This window comes from Dama dama, chromosome 5 (assembly GCF_033118175.1).
Source record: "Dama dama isolate Ldn47 chromosome 5, ASM3311817v1, whole genome shotgun sequence".
Lineage (NCBI taxonomy): Eukaryota > Metazoa > Chordata > Mammalia > Artiodactyla > Cervidae > Dama > Dama dama.
Window position 1 is genome coordinate 14,510,925 of NC_083685.1, and position 16,479 is coordinate 14,527,403.

Sequence of the window (16,479 nt, forward strand, 5' to 3'; positions counted from 1 at the left end):
AGAAATGGGCCTCCCTGCTCTTACGTTCAACCTGCAGCTGCAGAGGCCCACAGGATTGCTTGAGGAAGGTTTCTGAGGAAAAGGAAGGGGGAAGGGAAGGGGCTGGTCATTTGGCCTTGGGTCTCTGGGCCCACTAAAGGTTCTCATGGGTTTCTCTCTGGTCAGGGGTCAGGAAGCAGCCTGGTCTTACAGCTCCCTAGGTGTGGTCCTGGCAGAGAGATGAGTGGGGATGAAGTCAGGACAGTGGAGGACAGGGGGTGGGGGCGGCCTTCCCCGCCTCTCCCAGTAAGGATGTGTCTTCTGACAGGAAGCTGCCCAGGACGTGGTATCTGGCTGGAGCCGTGGTCTAACAGCTGTGTGGGCATTATAAATCTCTCTCTTGGAGATGAGGCTCTAAGGCTCTCGATGGATCCTGCTAATGGTAAATCTGTCAGTGCCCACAGCACGAGACCTGGACTCAGAGCATCAAGGTGAGACTGTCTGCTTCCCTCAAGTCTGTTCATTGCACCTGCTGTCTATTTCTCTCCAAACGTGGAGGGCTGTCACCTTCTTCACTGAAAGCGTCAAGGGAGTTTTAACTGCAAGGTAGACTGTGCTTCAGGTCCAACTGAAATGCCTCTGAAGCCAAAGTTTCACCTGAAAACTTTCTGCCAGAAGGGGCCCTTCTTCTTCAAGACCCTGGGTGATTTGGGTGAGTTTAGGCCAGACAGTGTCCCTTGGGTATTGTGGAGGTTTGTGTGGTTTTTATTGTTTGCTTTTTTGGTGCAGCCTAGCTTTAAAACTTCACTTTCAAAAAAAAAAAAAAAAGTGGTCATTAGCCTTATTTTGATTTAGAGGATGGGAAATCAAAAGTTCAGACCCCTGATTTATCACCTCCTAGATGTATGACTTTGAACAATCCCTTCATCTCTCTTAGATTGCTCATTGTAGAAAGATGATGATAAAGTCTTATCGGTTGGATACAAGGATGAAATGAGATACTCCATCAATCAGAGCTTTAGTTGGAAACATCCAGTGTTACTGCTGATAAATCAACTACTTGAGAAACAAAAAGCTCTGATTTGTAGCACTTGCCAATTTCCGTAGTGTAAACACTCCCATCACTGACACTTGCAAGCTACCAACGTGACATTACTGAATAAAGAGCTGGGAAGAGGAATGAACCATTGGTCCTTCTGCACTGAGCGGAGGCCCCTTAGTGCAGCCCTGAAGACAACAGACACAAACTCTGGCTAATTGTATCACAAAATAAATGAGTCCCGAGGATAGGGGGTAGCTTGCAGAATTTCCAGTTGGTGAGTGAAGCCTGGAGTTTGTGCAGGCAGAAGTTACATCCTAAATTACCCACAAAGCCATCCAGTAATGATGTTGCTACTGTCCCCTCTGGCACAGATACAGTAACATGCCCCATCGTCACTAACAATTCTGGACACTGGCCAATGCCACGAAAACTGCAGCCACTGGTAGCCCTGAAAATACCATGGTGCTGTGCTGTGCTGTGCTTAGTCACTCAGCCATGTCTGACTCTTTGCAACCCCACAGACTGCAGCCCGCCAGGCTCCTCTGTCCATGGGATTCTCCCAGCAAGAATACTGGAGTGGGTTGCCATGCTCTCCTCCAGGGGATCTTCCAAACCCAGGGATTGAACCTGGGTCTCCCACATTGCAGGCAGATTCTTTACCATCTGAGCCACCAGGGAAACCCTGAAATACCATAGAGCTGCCCCTAATGCCATCCTTGCCAGCATGGAGAAGGCCCCAGGAGAAGTGTGGCCCCTGCTTCCTCCCACCATTAGCTTCCATTTAACACAGGAAGGTGCATCTGATTGGTAGAGTCAAGTCGTATGTCTCTGCTTAGCTGCAAGGGAAGCTGGGAAAATGAGTTTATTAGTTTCCTGTGGCTGCTCTAACAAACAATCAGCAATCAGGTGGAAGTTTGTTCTCTCAGAGTTCTGTGGACCTGAAGTCCAAATTCCAGGTGTTTGCAGGGCTTCCCTTCCTCTGGAGTTTCTAGGGGAGAATTCTTCCCTGCCTCTTCTGACTTCCGGGGGCTGTTACCATTCCTTGTGGCTACATCACTCCAGTCTCTGCTTCTGTCTTCACATGGCCTTTCCCACTTTTCTGTGTCTCCCCTCTGCGTGTCTCTTTATAAGGATATCTGCCATTGGATTTAGGGCCCATTTGGATAATCCGGGAAGACATCATCTCAAGATCCTTAACTTCAGTGCTTCTGCAAAGACCCTTTTATCAAATCAGATCAGATTCACAGATTCTGGAGGTTTAGGGTGTGGACATATCTTTGGGGATCACTATTCAACCCACTGCAGTGAGTATCTGTGTTTTTAGGTTCTCTGGCAGACAGTGAGCCCTACCTCATTAGATGGGAGATTCTTTAATATAAGATGGGGGTTCACAGACTGGGCAGTCAGAAAACCGTCCAATATCTTCTAGAACAGGGGTCACAGCATTTTTTCAGTAAAGAGTCAGAGGGTAAATATTTTCAGCCTTGAGGGTCATACGGTTAACTACTCAACTCTGCCCTTGTGGCATGGAAACAGCCACAGACATTCTGTAAACAAATGGGGGTGGCTGTGTTCCAACAAAACTTTATTTACAAAAACAAGTGTCTGTTTAGATTTGGCCCAAGGGCTATAGATTGCTGACCCCTGTTCTAGAACATGAAGGAGTGCTTAGGAGGTATTGACTGAGTCTTCAATCCTCAACATGTTTGAAATGTATTGAATATGGAGGACAGAGCCAGGACAGAAATTAATAAACAACTAAAATGTATCACTAATGTCCTGTGACCCACACTTTTGAGTATGCAAGGGTGAAGAGCTGTAGTATCTAATTGAAAAAAAAAATCCAGTTTTACCTGTTTTAGAGCTTAATACTAAATATGGGCCACATTTTGATCCTGGTTTCATACCTAGTAACAGCATCCCTGACCCAACCAGAGACCAGGGAGGAGTGTAGAGGATTTACACAAATGAACCCCATCAGAGGAGCATGGAGGCAGGAGTCCAGCACTTTCTGCTGCAACAGAGAAGAGCCGCGAATGCCTCCACAAAGGGTGAATCACATGAAATCCAGGTTTCTACCTCTAAGATGGTAAAACAGCATAGAAAACAGTATCTGAAGGGCAAAATGGCAAGGCTGGTGCTTATGGTAAAAAAACAAAACAAAACAGTTTGGCTTTGAAGGCAAACAGTCCCGGGTCCTTATCTCAGCTCCTCAGTCACCCAGTACAGCCCCTGAGTAGGTAGGTCTCTTTACCTCTCCAAGCCTCGATTTCCTCATCTGTAGGATGGGAAAAGTTAGATCCATCCCACCGAATGGTTACAAGGATTGAAGAAGACAATTTTCATAAAATACTGTAGCACCCAATGAACGCTCAGTAACTAACATTCGGCAAATTCCTGACAAGTCTGGAAATTAGAAATGGATTTTCAAAGTCTGCACACCAGAACATATATGGCGAAGAAAGCATACTCCTTCAAAGGAGGCCCCCGGGAAGCCTGACCCTTGGCCAGCCGGCCCGCCTGGGGAACAGCAGCCCTGGCAGGGTATTTCAGGAACTGGCTGCTGATGAGCCTTCGGCGCCTCAACAATTTGTCCTGACTTTCCTCAGCGGCCAGCAGGCCCTCACTCTTGGAGAGTGGACTGCTTTCTGGATGGAGCCCAAGGTTAAATGGAGCCAGGTCTGATGAACAAGGTAGGAGACGAAGCTGGCTGGGATCACTTTGGATGAGAAAAGAGCTTGATTGCAAAATAATGAGCAGGGGTGACTTGGAGGCTTTCTCTGAAGGAAATCCCCAGAGAGGAGTTCCAAAAGGGCTATAAGCATTGGGAGCTTTCCTGGAATAAGTGAGTAAGTCCCTGGAGGGGTGGCTGTGGCAGGGGAAACACTTGTTTGGAAGGGAAAGTACTGGGGTATTGCGGGGGGGTGGGGGGTCTCTGAATGCTACAGTTGTATCATGTAAGATTCATTCATTCAACATTTGATAAGCAGTAGGGGCTCCCCTGGCGGCTCAGTGGTAAAGAATCTGCCTGCAATGCAGGAGACCCGGGTTCAGTCCCTGGGTCAGGAAGATCCTTTGGAGAAGGGCATGGCAACCCACTCCAGTATTCTTGCCTGGAAAATCCCATGGACAGAGGAGCCTGGCGGGCTACCGCAGGATGCGACTGAGTCACTAACACACTCTACGGCTAAGGCCCTGTCCGAGGCACTGGGTGTGGTGATGATGTGCCTTCCTCCTTACCTCAGATTTATAGCCACAAGCAGACATTATCGAACTTCTGCGCTGTGCTCTGCTTAGTTGCTCAGTCGTGTCTGACTCTTTGCGACTCCATGGACTGTAGCCTGCCAGGCTTCTCTGTACATGGGCATTCTCCAGGCAATATCACTGTGATCTTTGCAAACGGTCCCTCTGGAGTTGTGCAGTGCACAACCTGAAGAAAGGTACATGGCATTCTTGCTTGAATGGAGGAAAAAAACAAGGGTGTGAGTTATATGTGTAGGCTCAGGGAAACACTTCGTCTGGATCACTGAGAAGGTGAAGGAGTTTTCAAGGGAAAAGGGGTGGGGAAAGGGAAAATCAGACTCAGGGACATAATGTACTAAAGCTCCAGAAGGAGGGCAAGGTGGGTTCTGAGAACGCTGAGACATCTGGTGGATTTGGGGAGGAGGCAGGCCAGCAGGCTGGGGGCAAGGAGGTTGAGGGGATGACTTCCTGCACATGAGTCAAGATCCCCCAGGAGCTTCTGGAGGAGTCAGAGAGGCCCTTGAATGTCAGACATTCCATTCCTCTGAGTTGGCCTCTGCTGGAGGGAAAGACGCAAGGAAGCACACTGGCCTTCCTAAGCGCGGCACAGATAGGTCTGGATACCAGCTCTGAAGCCTATAGGCTGTATGTTCTCCAGTCAGTCACTTAACCTCTCTGAGCAGGAGTTTCCTAATCTGCAAAATGGAGGTCACAGTCACAGTAATGCTGGGGGTTGGGAAATTTGGCAAGATTCGAAGTCAGAGATGCAACAGGTGTTGTAAACGTTCTTATCTTTCCTTTCCAAGTTGTGGTCTCAGTCAACCTTTGTTTAGGGACGGAAACTGATACTTAGGGTGCTGACAGCACCAGCCCACTGTAGGCTGAGCAGGTAGGAGATTATTCTCTTTCAGAAAGTCACCCTAGATAGTTGGCCCAAATCTCCACATTTCCTTCATTAACATGAGCATTAGCGAGCACTTTCTCTGTGTTCCGCAGGCCCTTGCTCCTCTGTGATTTTTTTTAAATGCAAATCTGCCCCTTTGAGTCCCCAGTGCCTGAGGGTAAGTGACTTTTATCAGTGTTCCATCTTACCCTAGAGTAGAAGGGTGGGGCCCAGAGAAATGAGGGTTGCACATCTGAAATGGAGAAGGTGGGGGTTGCTTCCCCCATCCCCACTCCAGAGACAGCAAGGAAGCTTCTGGGATTGGAATATGGAAGGAAGAGGGAAAAGAGCTCCGAGGGCGTATTAAATGCCTCCTCCATCCCCACCCCCTCCCTGAATGGTCTGTGTGGGGTGACTTGTGTGGAGTCCAACAGACACTCTGCATACCCTGGGTCGGCTCTGTGTGCTAGGCTGGGATTGTAAACACCAGAGAGCCCCAGGGACTTACTGTCTGGCTGGGAAAACATCATCAACAGGTAAGTAAGGCATGGAGGCCAAGGTGATGTTGCAACGGTAACTGTTGGCCTCTGCTGGAGGGAAAGATGCAAGGAAGCAAGATGCAAGATGGCTAGGGCTTCCCAGGTGGCTTAGTGGTAAAGACTTTGTCTGCCAATGCAGGAGACATGGGTTTGATCCCTGGGTTGGGAAGATTCTCTAGAGGAGGAAATGGTAACAAACTCCAGTATTCTTGCCTGGGAAATCCCACGGACAGAGGAGCCTAGCGGACTACAGTTGCAGAGTAGGACACAACTTAGCAACTAAACAACAATAAATTGTGATGGTTACCTGTTACTGAGCTAAGAACCCTGTGCTAAGAACCTTGCTACTTACTATCTCCACCTTGAGGTGGCTATTAGTAACAACTTTTTGCAAATGAGGAAACTGAGTCTCCCAAGGTCAGAAAGCTGGCAGGTGGCAAAGACTAAAAAAACCTAAGTTCTCCACTGCTGTGTTATTTGGCCTAAACTGGAAAATCAGCCCACCTGTCTGAGTTCAAGTAGGGATTTCCCTCTGTTACCTTTCATTGCCTTTCATTGTAACGTTTTGGAAAACCCTATTTTGTTTTGAGAGTGTTTATTGTCTCATTCAGTGAAGACTGCATCAGAAACCCTCAGGGGTCCCCTCTTAACCACAGGATTCTTCCCAAGACACCCTCCCCACTGCATTGTCTCCCCCTCTTTGTGTGGGTGGGTCTAACATTGGAAAGAGAGAATTTGAAATCAGAAATACTGCAACATAAAAGTATGTATGAAATAAAGCCTCTCGTTAGGTGCAAAACGTAGAAGCATGCAAATTTCTGCAGTTAAAAAAAAAAAAAAGACATCAGTAATTGCATCATTTCAAAAGCGAGTGGCTCGAGTGAAATTTAAACAGTGGCGCACAGTTGCCATGTGTTAGAGACGTTTTAATGGATGTAAACGGACAGGCTTACCACCCCTTTCAGGGCTATGCTTGGATTAGTTGAGGTTTTTACTGTGTAAAGATCTTCAAGAATACATTCCTTTTAAATCTGTGACCTCCCTCATGACTACTGTGTTTGTGTATAAAAATATGTAACCCATATAAATTATGGGTCCCCATATGGCTCCTTCTATGACTTAGTTGCATGAGAAGAACTGCCGTCTAGCTATCAAACAGTAATCAAATCCTTATTGTATAGAGTCCAAACCCCATGGCAACACTGAATACAAGCTGTCCTCTCCTTCCCCCATTCTTGGATCCCCCATTCCAAACTCCTAAACTCCCAGACAGCATGTCCTTTCTCATTGTCCCAGCTCTTAGATATGTAAATGAAATTAGTTTCTCTACCAAGTCCTCTCCACCCTCCTCATTTGTCCCATGTCGCCTTTGGATGGAGGTTCTGCTGAGTCTCCAGGTTCAGGTCTTAGAATTGGGCTGACAAACACTCTTAGGGGAAAGAGGGAAGGAAGTGGAAATACCAGTGCTGGTAGGTTGTAGATTCTAGGAATGATTACCCCTCAATCTTACCTCTGCACTCTCCCCTGGGCCTCACCACACCTTGCTGACGCCTGGGTAGGGGTAATTCCCCAAATACACCCACTGCCCATCTTAGGCTGCCCCTCTGCCTGAATTGCCCATCCACTCCCTCTTTAGGAGTCCACTCTTGCATGGTTTCTTTTGTGACCCATCCCCAGCACCCCTCACTCCACCCCAACCCCACCCCCACCCCAGGCACACTCAGCCCCCCTTTCCTCTGGATTCCACCCTTGACACACCTACATTCTTGACAATCACCTGCAATGGTTTGTTTACAGGTCGGTTTTATCTCTAGATGGTGACCTCCCAGAGAGCAAGGACTAACTCATTTTCATGCCTCCATCCTCAGCAGACATAGTAGGTGAGCCCTGAAGACATAGTAGGTGCTCCATAGATGTTGTTGTTTACTTGCTAAGTCATGTCTGACTCTTTGCCACCCCATGGACTACAGCACACCAGGCTCTTCTGTCCTCCACTACTCCCCAGAGTCTGGTCAAATTCACGTCCACTGAGTCAGTGATGCTATCTAACCATCTCATCCTCTGTCATCCTCTTCTCCTTTTGCCTTCAGTCTTTCCTATCATCAGGGTCTTTTCCAACAAGCTGGCTCTTCCCATCAGGTGGCTGAAGTATTCGAGCTTCAGTTTCAGCATCAGTCCTTCCAATGAATATTCGGGGTTGATTTCCTTTAGGATTGACCAGTTTGATCTCCTTATAGTCCAAGGGACTCTCAACAGTCTTCTCCAGCACCACAGTTTGAAAGCATCAATTATTTGGCGCTCAGCCTTCTTTATGGTCCAACTCTCATATCCATATGTGACTACTGGAAAACTATAGCTTTGACTATATGGCTTTTGTTGGCAAAGTGCTGTCTCTGCTTTTTAATACGCTGTCTAGGTCTGTCATAGCTTTTCTTCAAAGGAGCAAGTCTTTTAATTTCATGGCTTCAATCAGCATCCACAGTGATTTTGGAGTCCAAGAAAATAAAATCTGTCTCTGTTTCCACATTTCCCCCTTCTATTTGCCATGAAGTGATGGGACTGGATGACATGCTCTTAGTTTTTTGAATGTTGAGTTTCAAGCCAGCCTTTTCACTCTCCTCTTCACCCTCATCTAGAGGCTCTTTAGTTTCTCTTCACCTTCTGCCATTAGAGTGATATCTTTGCATATCTGAGGTTGTTGATATTTCTCCCGGCAATCTTGATTCCAGCCTGTGATTCATCCAGCCCAGTATTTTGCATGATGTACTCTGCATAGAAGTTAAATAAGCAGGGTGACAATATACAGCCTTGACTACTCCTTTCCCAATTTTGAACCAGTTCATTGTTTCATGTAAGTTTCTAACTGTTGCTTCTTGGCCTGTATACAGGAGGTATAGGAGACAGGTGAGGAGGTGTGGTACTCCCATCTCTTTAAAAATTTTCCACAATTTGTTGTGATACACAGTCAAGGCTTTAGCGTAGTCAATGAAGTAGATGTTTTTCTGGAATTCACTTGTTTTCTTCGTGATCCAACAAACGTTCGCAATTTGATCTCTGGTTCTTCTGCCTTTTCTAAAGCTAGCTTGCACATCTGGAAGTTCTCAATTTACATATTGCTGAAGCCTAACCAAAGGATTTTGAGCATATCCTTGTTAGCGTATGAAATGAGCACAATTGCATGGCAGTTTGAACATTCTTTGGCATTGCCCTTCTTTGGGACTGAAATGAAAACTGACCTTTTCCAGTACTGCAGCCACTGCTGAGTTTTCCAAATTTGCTGACATATTGAGTGCAGCACTTTAACAGTACCATCTTTTAGGATTTGGAATAGCTCAGCTAGAATTCTGTCACCTCCTCTAACTTTGGTCATGGTGATGCTACCTAAGGCACATTTGAGTTCACACTCCAGTATGTCTGGCTCAAGGTGAGTGACAACATCATCATGGTTATCTGGGTTATTAAGACCTTTCTTGTATGGTTCTTCTGTGTATTCTTGCTACCTCTTCTTAATGTGCTCATCCTTGCATGAAATGTTCTGTTGATATCTCCAATTTGGTTGAAGAGATCTCTAGTCTTTCCCATTCTATTGTTTTCCTTTCTGTCTTTGCACTGCTCATTGAAGAAGTCCTTCTTATCTCTTCTTTCTCTTCTCTGGAATTCTTCATTCAGTTGGGTATATCTTTCCCTTTCTCCTTTGCCTTTTGCTTCTTTTCTTCCCTCAGCTATTTGTAAAGCCTCACAGACAACCACTTTGCCTTCCTGCATCTCTTTTTCTTGGGAATGGTTTTGGTCACTGCCTCCTGTACAATGTTATGAACCTCTGTCGGTAGTTCTTCAGGCAATCTGTCTACCAGATCTAATCCCTTGAATCTATTCATCACCTCTACTGTATAATCAAAACGGATTTGATTTAGGTCATACTTGAATGACCTAGTGGTTTTCCCTACTTTCTTCAATTTATACCTCAATTTTGTAATATAATATATATATAATCTGAGCCACAATCAGCTCACAGTCTTGTTTGTGCTTACTGTATAGAGCTTCTCCATCTTCGACTGCAAAGAACATAAATCTGATTTTGGTACTGACCATCTGGTAATGGCCACGTGCAGAGTCATCTCTTGGGTTGTTGGAAAGGGGTGTTTGCTATGACCAGTGTGTTCTCTTAACAAAACTCTGTTAGCCTTTGCCCTGCTTCATTTTGTACTCCAAGGCCAAACTTGCTTGTTATTCTAGGCATCTCTTGACTTCCTACTTTTGCATTCCAATCCCCTGTGATGAAAAGAACATCTTTTTTATTTTTTGGTGTTGTTGGTCTTCATAGATCTGATCAGCTTCAGGTTCTTTGGGATCAGTGGTTGGGGCATAGACTTGCATTACTGTGATGTTGAATGGTTTGCCTTGGAAATGAACTGAGATCATTCTGTCATTTATGACATTGCACTGCATTTACTGCAAGTACTGCATTTTGGACTCTTTTGTTGACTATAAGGGCTACTCCATTTCTTCTAAGGGATGGTTGCCCCTAGTAGTAGATATAACAGTTATCTAAAATTCACTCCACAGATATCACTATGTAACAGAAAGGCTTTTGGAATTCCACAGACTTGAAAAGGAGAGTGAAAAGGAAACGTTCCAAGCATGGGGACTGATACTCCCCTGGGAAAGGCACAGCACAGGCTGACTGCCCAGTTCCTCATTGGGCACTCTCCTGTACATTCTGGGTGAGTAAGCAGGCACCCTTGGTGCGCTCCATCCCCAAAGACAGCTAAGCAAACAAACCCCATCTCACTTGCTCTTTTGCAGTTGGTGGTGCCCCTGCTCACATCCAAAGGCAGGGTCATCTCCCCTCTGCTTCAGTCAGGGCTGGTCTCAGGACAGAATGCAGCAGAAGTGAGGCAGGTCAACATCCAGACCTCAGCCCTATGAAGTCTTTCAGCTTCACTGTTCACCACATCAAGAAGCTCAAGCTATCCAGCTGAAAAGGCCACACAGAGGAAAACCAAGCACCCGGGCAGACAGCCAACACCAACTACCAGACAGGAGAGGGAGGACAACTTGGATCTTTTAGACCCAGCCATGCTCCCAGGAGAGCGTAGCCACATAAGGTGAAGAACTGCCCAGCAGGGCCCCTCCTGACTTCCTGACCCACAGAATAAGCAATAGTTTAGCCGTTGTTAACATTTAAAGCAGCTGTGTCTCAGGATGGTTTGTTATGCAGCAGGAGATAACTTATACATTAACATTTTTCTGAATGGGCAAAAAAATTGGTGGTGCGGGTTTCTGTGACTTCCGAGTTGGGAGCTAGAGAGGGTGTGACTAGAATTCAAGCTTTGCTATCTATATGTGCTTGTTTGCTTGCTTTTTAGCTTTAAAATATGGAAGGGTCCCTTAACCCAGTGATGACAGTCAGCATCACCAGAATGGGGCAAAGTGATAAAGATGCATTGGGAAGAATGCAGGACATGTCTATGATCATCCAGCCAAAAGTGTAACACCTGAAAATAATCACAAAGAAATATCTGACAAACCCAAACTGAGGGGGCATTCTATAACATAACTGACCACTTCTCTTAAAAACTATCAATGTCTTGGGACTTCCCTGGTGGTCCAGTGGCCGAGACTCCATCCTCCCAATGCAGAGGACCCAGGGTTGATCCCTGAACAGGGAATAAGGGCTTCCCTGGTGGCTCAAACAGTAAAGAATCTGCCTGCAATGCAGGAGACCGTGGTTTGATCCCTGGGTTGGGAATATCCTCTGGAGAAGGGAATGGCAACCCACTCCAGTATTCTTGCCTGGAGAATCCCACAGACAGAGAAGCCTGGCAGGCTGCAGTGCATGGAGTGGCAAAGAGCTGGACACAACTGAACAGTAACATTCTCAGTTTCTTTCAGGGAACCAGATCCCACATGCTGCAACTTAAAATTCCGCATGCCGCAACTAAGACCCATCACAGCCAAATAAATAAATATTACACGAAAATCATCAATGCCTTGAAAGAACAAAGAAAGACCGAGGAACACTTCCAGATTAAAAGAGGCTGAGAGATATGAACTGAATGCCATATGGGGTCCAGAGTTTCCTTGTGTTATAAAGGACATTGCTGGGACAAATGGCAAGATCCATGTAAAGTCTGTGATTAGATAAGAATGCTGTTTTGGTGTTCATTCCCTGATTTTGGTAATTATATTGTAAGATATCATATTGTAAGAGAATGTCATCTGTTTTTAGGCAATACATGCTGAAGTATTTAGAGGTAAAAGCAGTATTATGTCTGCAGCTTACGGTAAAACAGTTCTAAAAAAAAAAAAAAAAACCCATCTTCCTCTTCTATGTATATCTATCTAGAGAGAAATGGAAAAGAATAAGGCAAATGTGATAAAGTGTTTACATTTGGGGAATCCAGGTGAAGGGTGTCTGGGAATTCTTTGTACTGTCCTTGCAGCTTTTTTGTAAGTCCGAAATCGTATTTAGATAAAGAGTAATGAAAAAGAAAGAAGCAGATTGCAGTGGGTGTGTGGCTGCCCCCCACAAGAGGAAAAACTGACCCGCGGTAGGGGCGGGACTGTCCCTGGAAATGCCTGCCTCAGCTGACTTAGGCCCTGTTCCCGTCTCCCTCTGGGGGCTCGCAGGCCTGCCCTGCCCCACGGCCACAGCTAAACTCACCGTCCACCTCACCCACACCCGGGCTTCTCTGAAGGCCAGGCTGGGCGTGGACAGGTCAAGGGCCCCAAGGGGGCAGTCATGGAGAGTTTTCCCTGGGAACCCTCGGCTGTGGAGACACAGCTCCGCCCCCCTTGCACATCTGGGTTTGGGGGATTCTATTCAGAGCCACAGAGCAGAGGACCATGGAGGTGAGGGGTCTACAGCGGCCCCACATCTGTCAGTAAGCATTGTGAAGAGTACATACCTCGGGTGGTCTCGCTGTTTCACCTGCCTGGGTCAGGCAGGGCTGAGAGGAGGGGGTCTTTATGGCCCAGAGGAAGGGCAGTGTGGGCGGCATTCACAGGATCTGGGCCGACCAAGCCTCCCAGGCTGAGCAGTGCCAACCGGGCATGTTTCTGGGCAGAGTTTCCTTCCGGAGGGGAGCTGGCTAGGCAGGAAAGAGCCAGGAGTTTGGGATCCAAGAGAACTGAGAGGGCAGACTCTGACTCGCCCCTTCCTGGCTGGGTGACGCTGGCCCAGAGACGTCTCCTGGTGCTGGGTGAGGGCCCTCATCTGCAAGGGAAATCATCAAACACACCCTGAGATGTGAATCAAGTGGTAAGACAGTGTCCAGCACAAAGGAAGGTCCATGCTTCGATTCTATTCATGTTTAAGGAGCATGGGCTCATAGCCAGGCACAGCAGGGATGTCCTGTGTGCCCCCCAGGCCCCTGAGAGTGGACTCAAGGCCTTCCCCTCTTGCTTCTTCATTCTGATCTTCCCCCTCTTCTGTGCCAACATCAGCACCAAAGCCCAGGTGCTAGAGCATTTGGGTTCAAATGTGAGACTTGCCTCGGAGTGACTGAGGTTCAGTTATCTAACCTGTGTGTGCCTCGGTTTCCCTACCTGGAACTGAGTATAGTAATAGCATCCACCCCCTAGATTGTTCTGGAGATCAACTAAATTCATCCTTGCAAATAACAGTGAATGCTTGCATAGTGGTTACTACATGCCAGGCACAGATCTTCACTTTTAAATCGGTGTTACCCCCATTTTACAGATGACAAAGCTAAGGCACTGACAGACTACATAATTTGTCCATGATTACAGAGAAATGAAAGGCAGAGCTGGAATCTGTGTCCCTAAACCCTGCTGTCTCCTGCCGTGGGCATACAGTAAGTGCTCAATTCACATTTGCTGTTACTGAGGCTTAGAGCCAGGGTCAGCTTCACGGGTGCATCACCTGTACAGTTCCATAGGGCCTGGACCTTAGAAGGGCAATGCTTCTTAATGTCCTGTCACTGTCTTGAAGTTCTCAATAACATTAACAAGAGGGCCCACATCTTCATTTTGCACTGGGCCCCAAAAATTCCATAGCTGATCTTGCTCAGAATCTGACAGGACGTGACCACCTCTTCCTCCTTCTTCATCCCCCACCTAGACTGTGAGCCCCTTGGGCTCTGAGATACAGCGACTTATCTCTCCATCCACCTTATTCCATGCCCGTCAGGTAACAGGTTCTCTTGTTGTGGCCAAGAGGGACAGAGGTGGCTAGAGTCACAGCTGTTGCCCCCGCCTGTACTTCCTCTCAACACCCCCAAGAAGAGCTTCCAGCCCCAGCAGCCTCAGGAACTGCCAGAGAAGAAACTTTTCAAGATGTGCGAGGACTCCCGGCCAGTGGCCACCCAAACCAGGTGTTTCCAGAATGGCCAGGGGAGGGGGGATAGCCAGAAGACGGTGTAGATCGCTGCGACTGCGGAATCCCAGCTGGGCCCGAAAGACCCTAATAAGCAGTTAATTATGATGCTGGCTCTGTAAACAGTGGCAGTGAGACCTGGCATAATGTGTAATTACACCGGTTGGAGCTAGAACTGGGCAGCGCTTTCTCCTGCGACACTGGAGGTAACACAGATCCCAAAGTGCAGGCTTGTGGTCAGGGCACAAAGGTAAACAAGACCCTCCCTAGGGGCAGGCAGGACTCAGTCCAAAGGTTCAAGTGCAGAAATGATGGGGGTGAAAAGAATTTTTTCTTTCTTTTTTATAGAGTGAGAAGGTAGTGGGGGTGGGGTGGAAGGGAGGACAGCACCTACTGTCTGTCAGTCTCTACTCCATTGATATTACGAGAAAGGCATCTGGGGCCAGGCAGGGGGCCTGGGCATTTCTGGGACTGGATGTCACACCTCTACAGTGCTTGCCTGCCTGCCTTTCCCTCCTCCACACACATTTCTAATTACTGGTACTTTAAAACTCGACGTGAAATTCACATAACATAAAATTAATCATGTTAAAAGTATACAATTCAATGGCATTTAGTACATTCACAATCTTTTTTTTTATAATTGAAGTACAGTGAATTTACAATGTTTCAGGTATATAGCAAAGTGATTCAGTTATACATATATATATTCTTTTTCATATTCTTTTCATTATAGGTTATTACGAGACATTGAATATAGCTCCCTGTGGTATATAGTAAGTCCATGTTAGTAGTGTGTACATTTACAACCTTGTGTAACCACCATTTCTAGCAAGTTCCAAAATATTTTCATCACCCCAAGAGGAAATTCTGTACCCTTTATTCACTTACTCCCAGGTAACCACTACTTTGTTTTCCGTCCCTATGGATTTGCCTATTCTGGACATTTTTATACAGATAGAATCATATCACATGTGACCTTTTGGGGCTGGCTTCTTTCACTTTGCCTCATGCCTTCAAGGTTCATCCACACAGTAGCATGCATCAATGCTTTATTACTCTTTATGGACAAATAATATTCCATGGTCTGAATCTGCCACATTTTGTTTATTCACTGGTGGACATTGGGTTGCTTCTACTTTTTGGCTTTTATAAATAATGCTGTGAACATTTGTGGACAAGTTTTTGTGCGGACGTGTTTTCAGTTCTCTTGGGTGAACTGAGGAGTGAGATGGCTGGGTCACAGGGTTACTCTAGATTGAGCTTTTTGCTGGTTTCTATGGCATATGGTGCCATAGAAACATATTTCTTTCTCTTCTGTAATGCACAAGGGTTCTGATCCCCCCACACCCTCACCAAGGCTTATTTTCTTTCTCTGATTTTTTAAAATTTATTGGGGTATAGTTGCTTCACAGCATTGTGCTAGTTTCTGCTGTAGGGCGAAGTGGATAGGCCTTATGTATATACAACTCCCCTCCCTTCTGGATTTCCTTCCCATCTAGGTCACCACAAAGCACTGAGCAGAGCCCCTTGTGATAAACAGAAGGCTCTCACTAGTTATCTATTCCATGCATAGCAGGGTATACATGTCAATCCCAAAATAATCACTGATTTCTCATGGGGGCTGAGGTAAGCCTCTGTCTGCCACCGGGGCTGAAACACAGAGCCCTGTCCTCCGGAATTATAGGAAAGCCCTATAGAAGCTTTAGGCTTCCCAGGTGGCTCAGTGGGAGAGAATCCGACTGCCGAGGCAAGAGACGCAGATTCGCTCCCTGGGTCAGCAAGACGCCCTGGAGGAGGAAATGGCAACCCATTCCAGTATTCTTGCCTGGGAAATCCCAGGGACAGAGAAGCCTGGCGGGCTACAGTCCATGGGGTCGCAAGAGTCCGACACGACTTAGCATCTAAACAGCAACGACCTATAAAAGCCAGAGTGCAGGAGGAACAATTTGGGACCCCCTAGAAGTAATTCGTCACACAGTCAGAGCTGGATAAAAAGAGCAGCTCCAAGTTACCCCAGTCCTGTGGGGCCCCGTGATGAGTTCAGCGCGGCAAGCTGCCCCCAGGTGCCGTGTGGGTGCCACGTAGGGAAACGGCTAAGTGTGAGTTGAGAGACAGCCTGGGTCTCTGGAACCCAGCCAGCTTTGCCCCGGACGCCCCTGCCTGAGTGTCACTGAGGGAGGCAACGTTTGCAGCTCTGGGGAGCCTGGCACAGGGCAACGTTGACGAAATGAGGGGCCACTCCGGGTACTGGGAGGTGGTGGGAACAGGGCCAAACTGTGTGAATAGTCACATAGCTTCTCCCGCCTGTGAAGGAACTGAGGACAGCCTTACCTCATTTCATTGTGCCTCACAGATACCGCATTTTTAACCAATGGGAGGCCTGCAACACTGCGTCGCGCAAGTCTGTCGACGCCATTTTCCCCACGGCACTTAGGCAAATATCGGTCAC

General features: G+C 47.0%; 1 long non-coding RNA gene across 1 annotated transcript; it reads left to right on the forward strand.

Moving 5' to 3' along the window:
- The first annotated feature begins 396 nt into the window (after nucleotides 1-396).
- LOC133055726 (uncharacterized) lies at nucleotides 397-11,815 on the forward strand. The gene is made up of 3 exons (XR_009692696.1): nucleotides 397-470; nucleotides 10,253-10,410; nucleotides 11,572-11,815. It is a non-coding gene; the product is annotated as an uncharacterized LOC133055726 (long non-coding RNA).
- The last annotated feature ends 4,664 nt before the right edge of the window (nucleotides 11,816-16,479 follow it).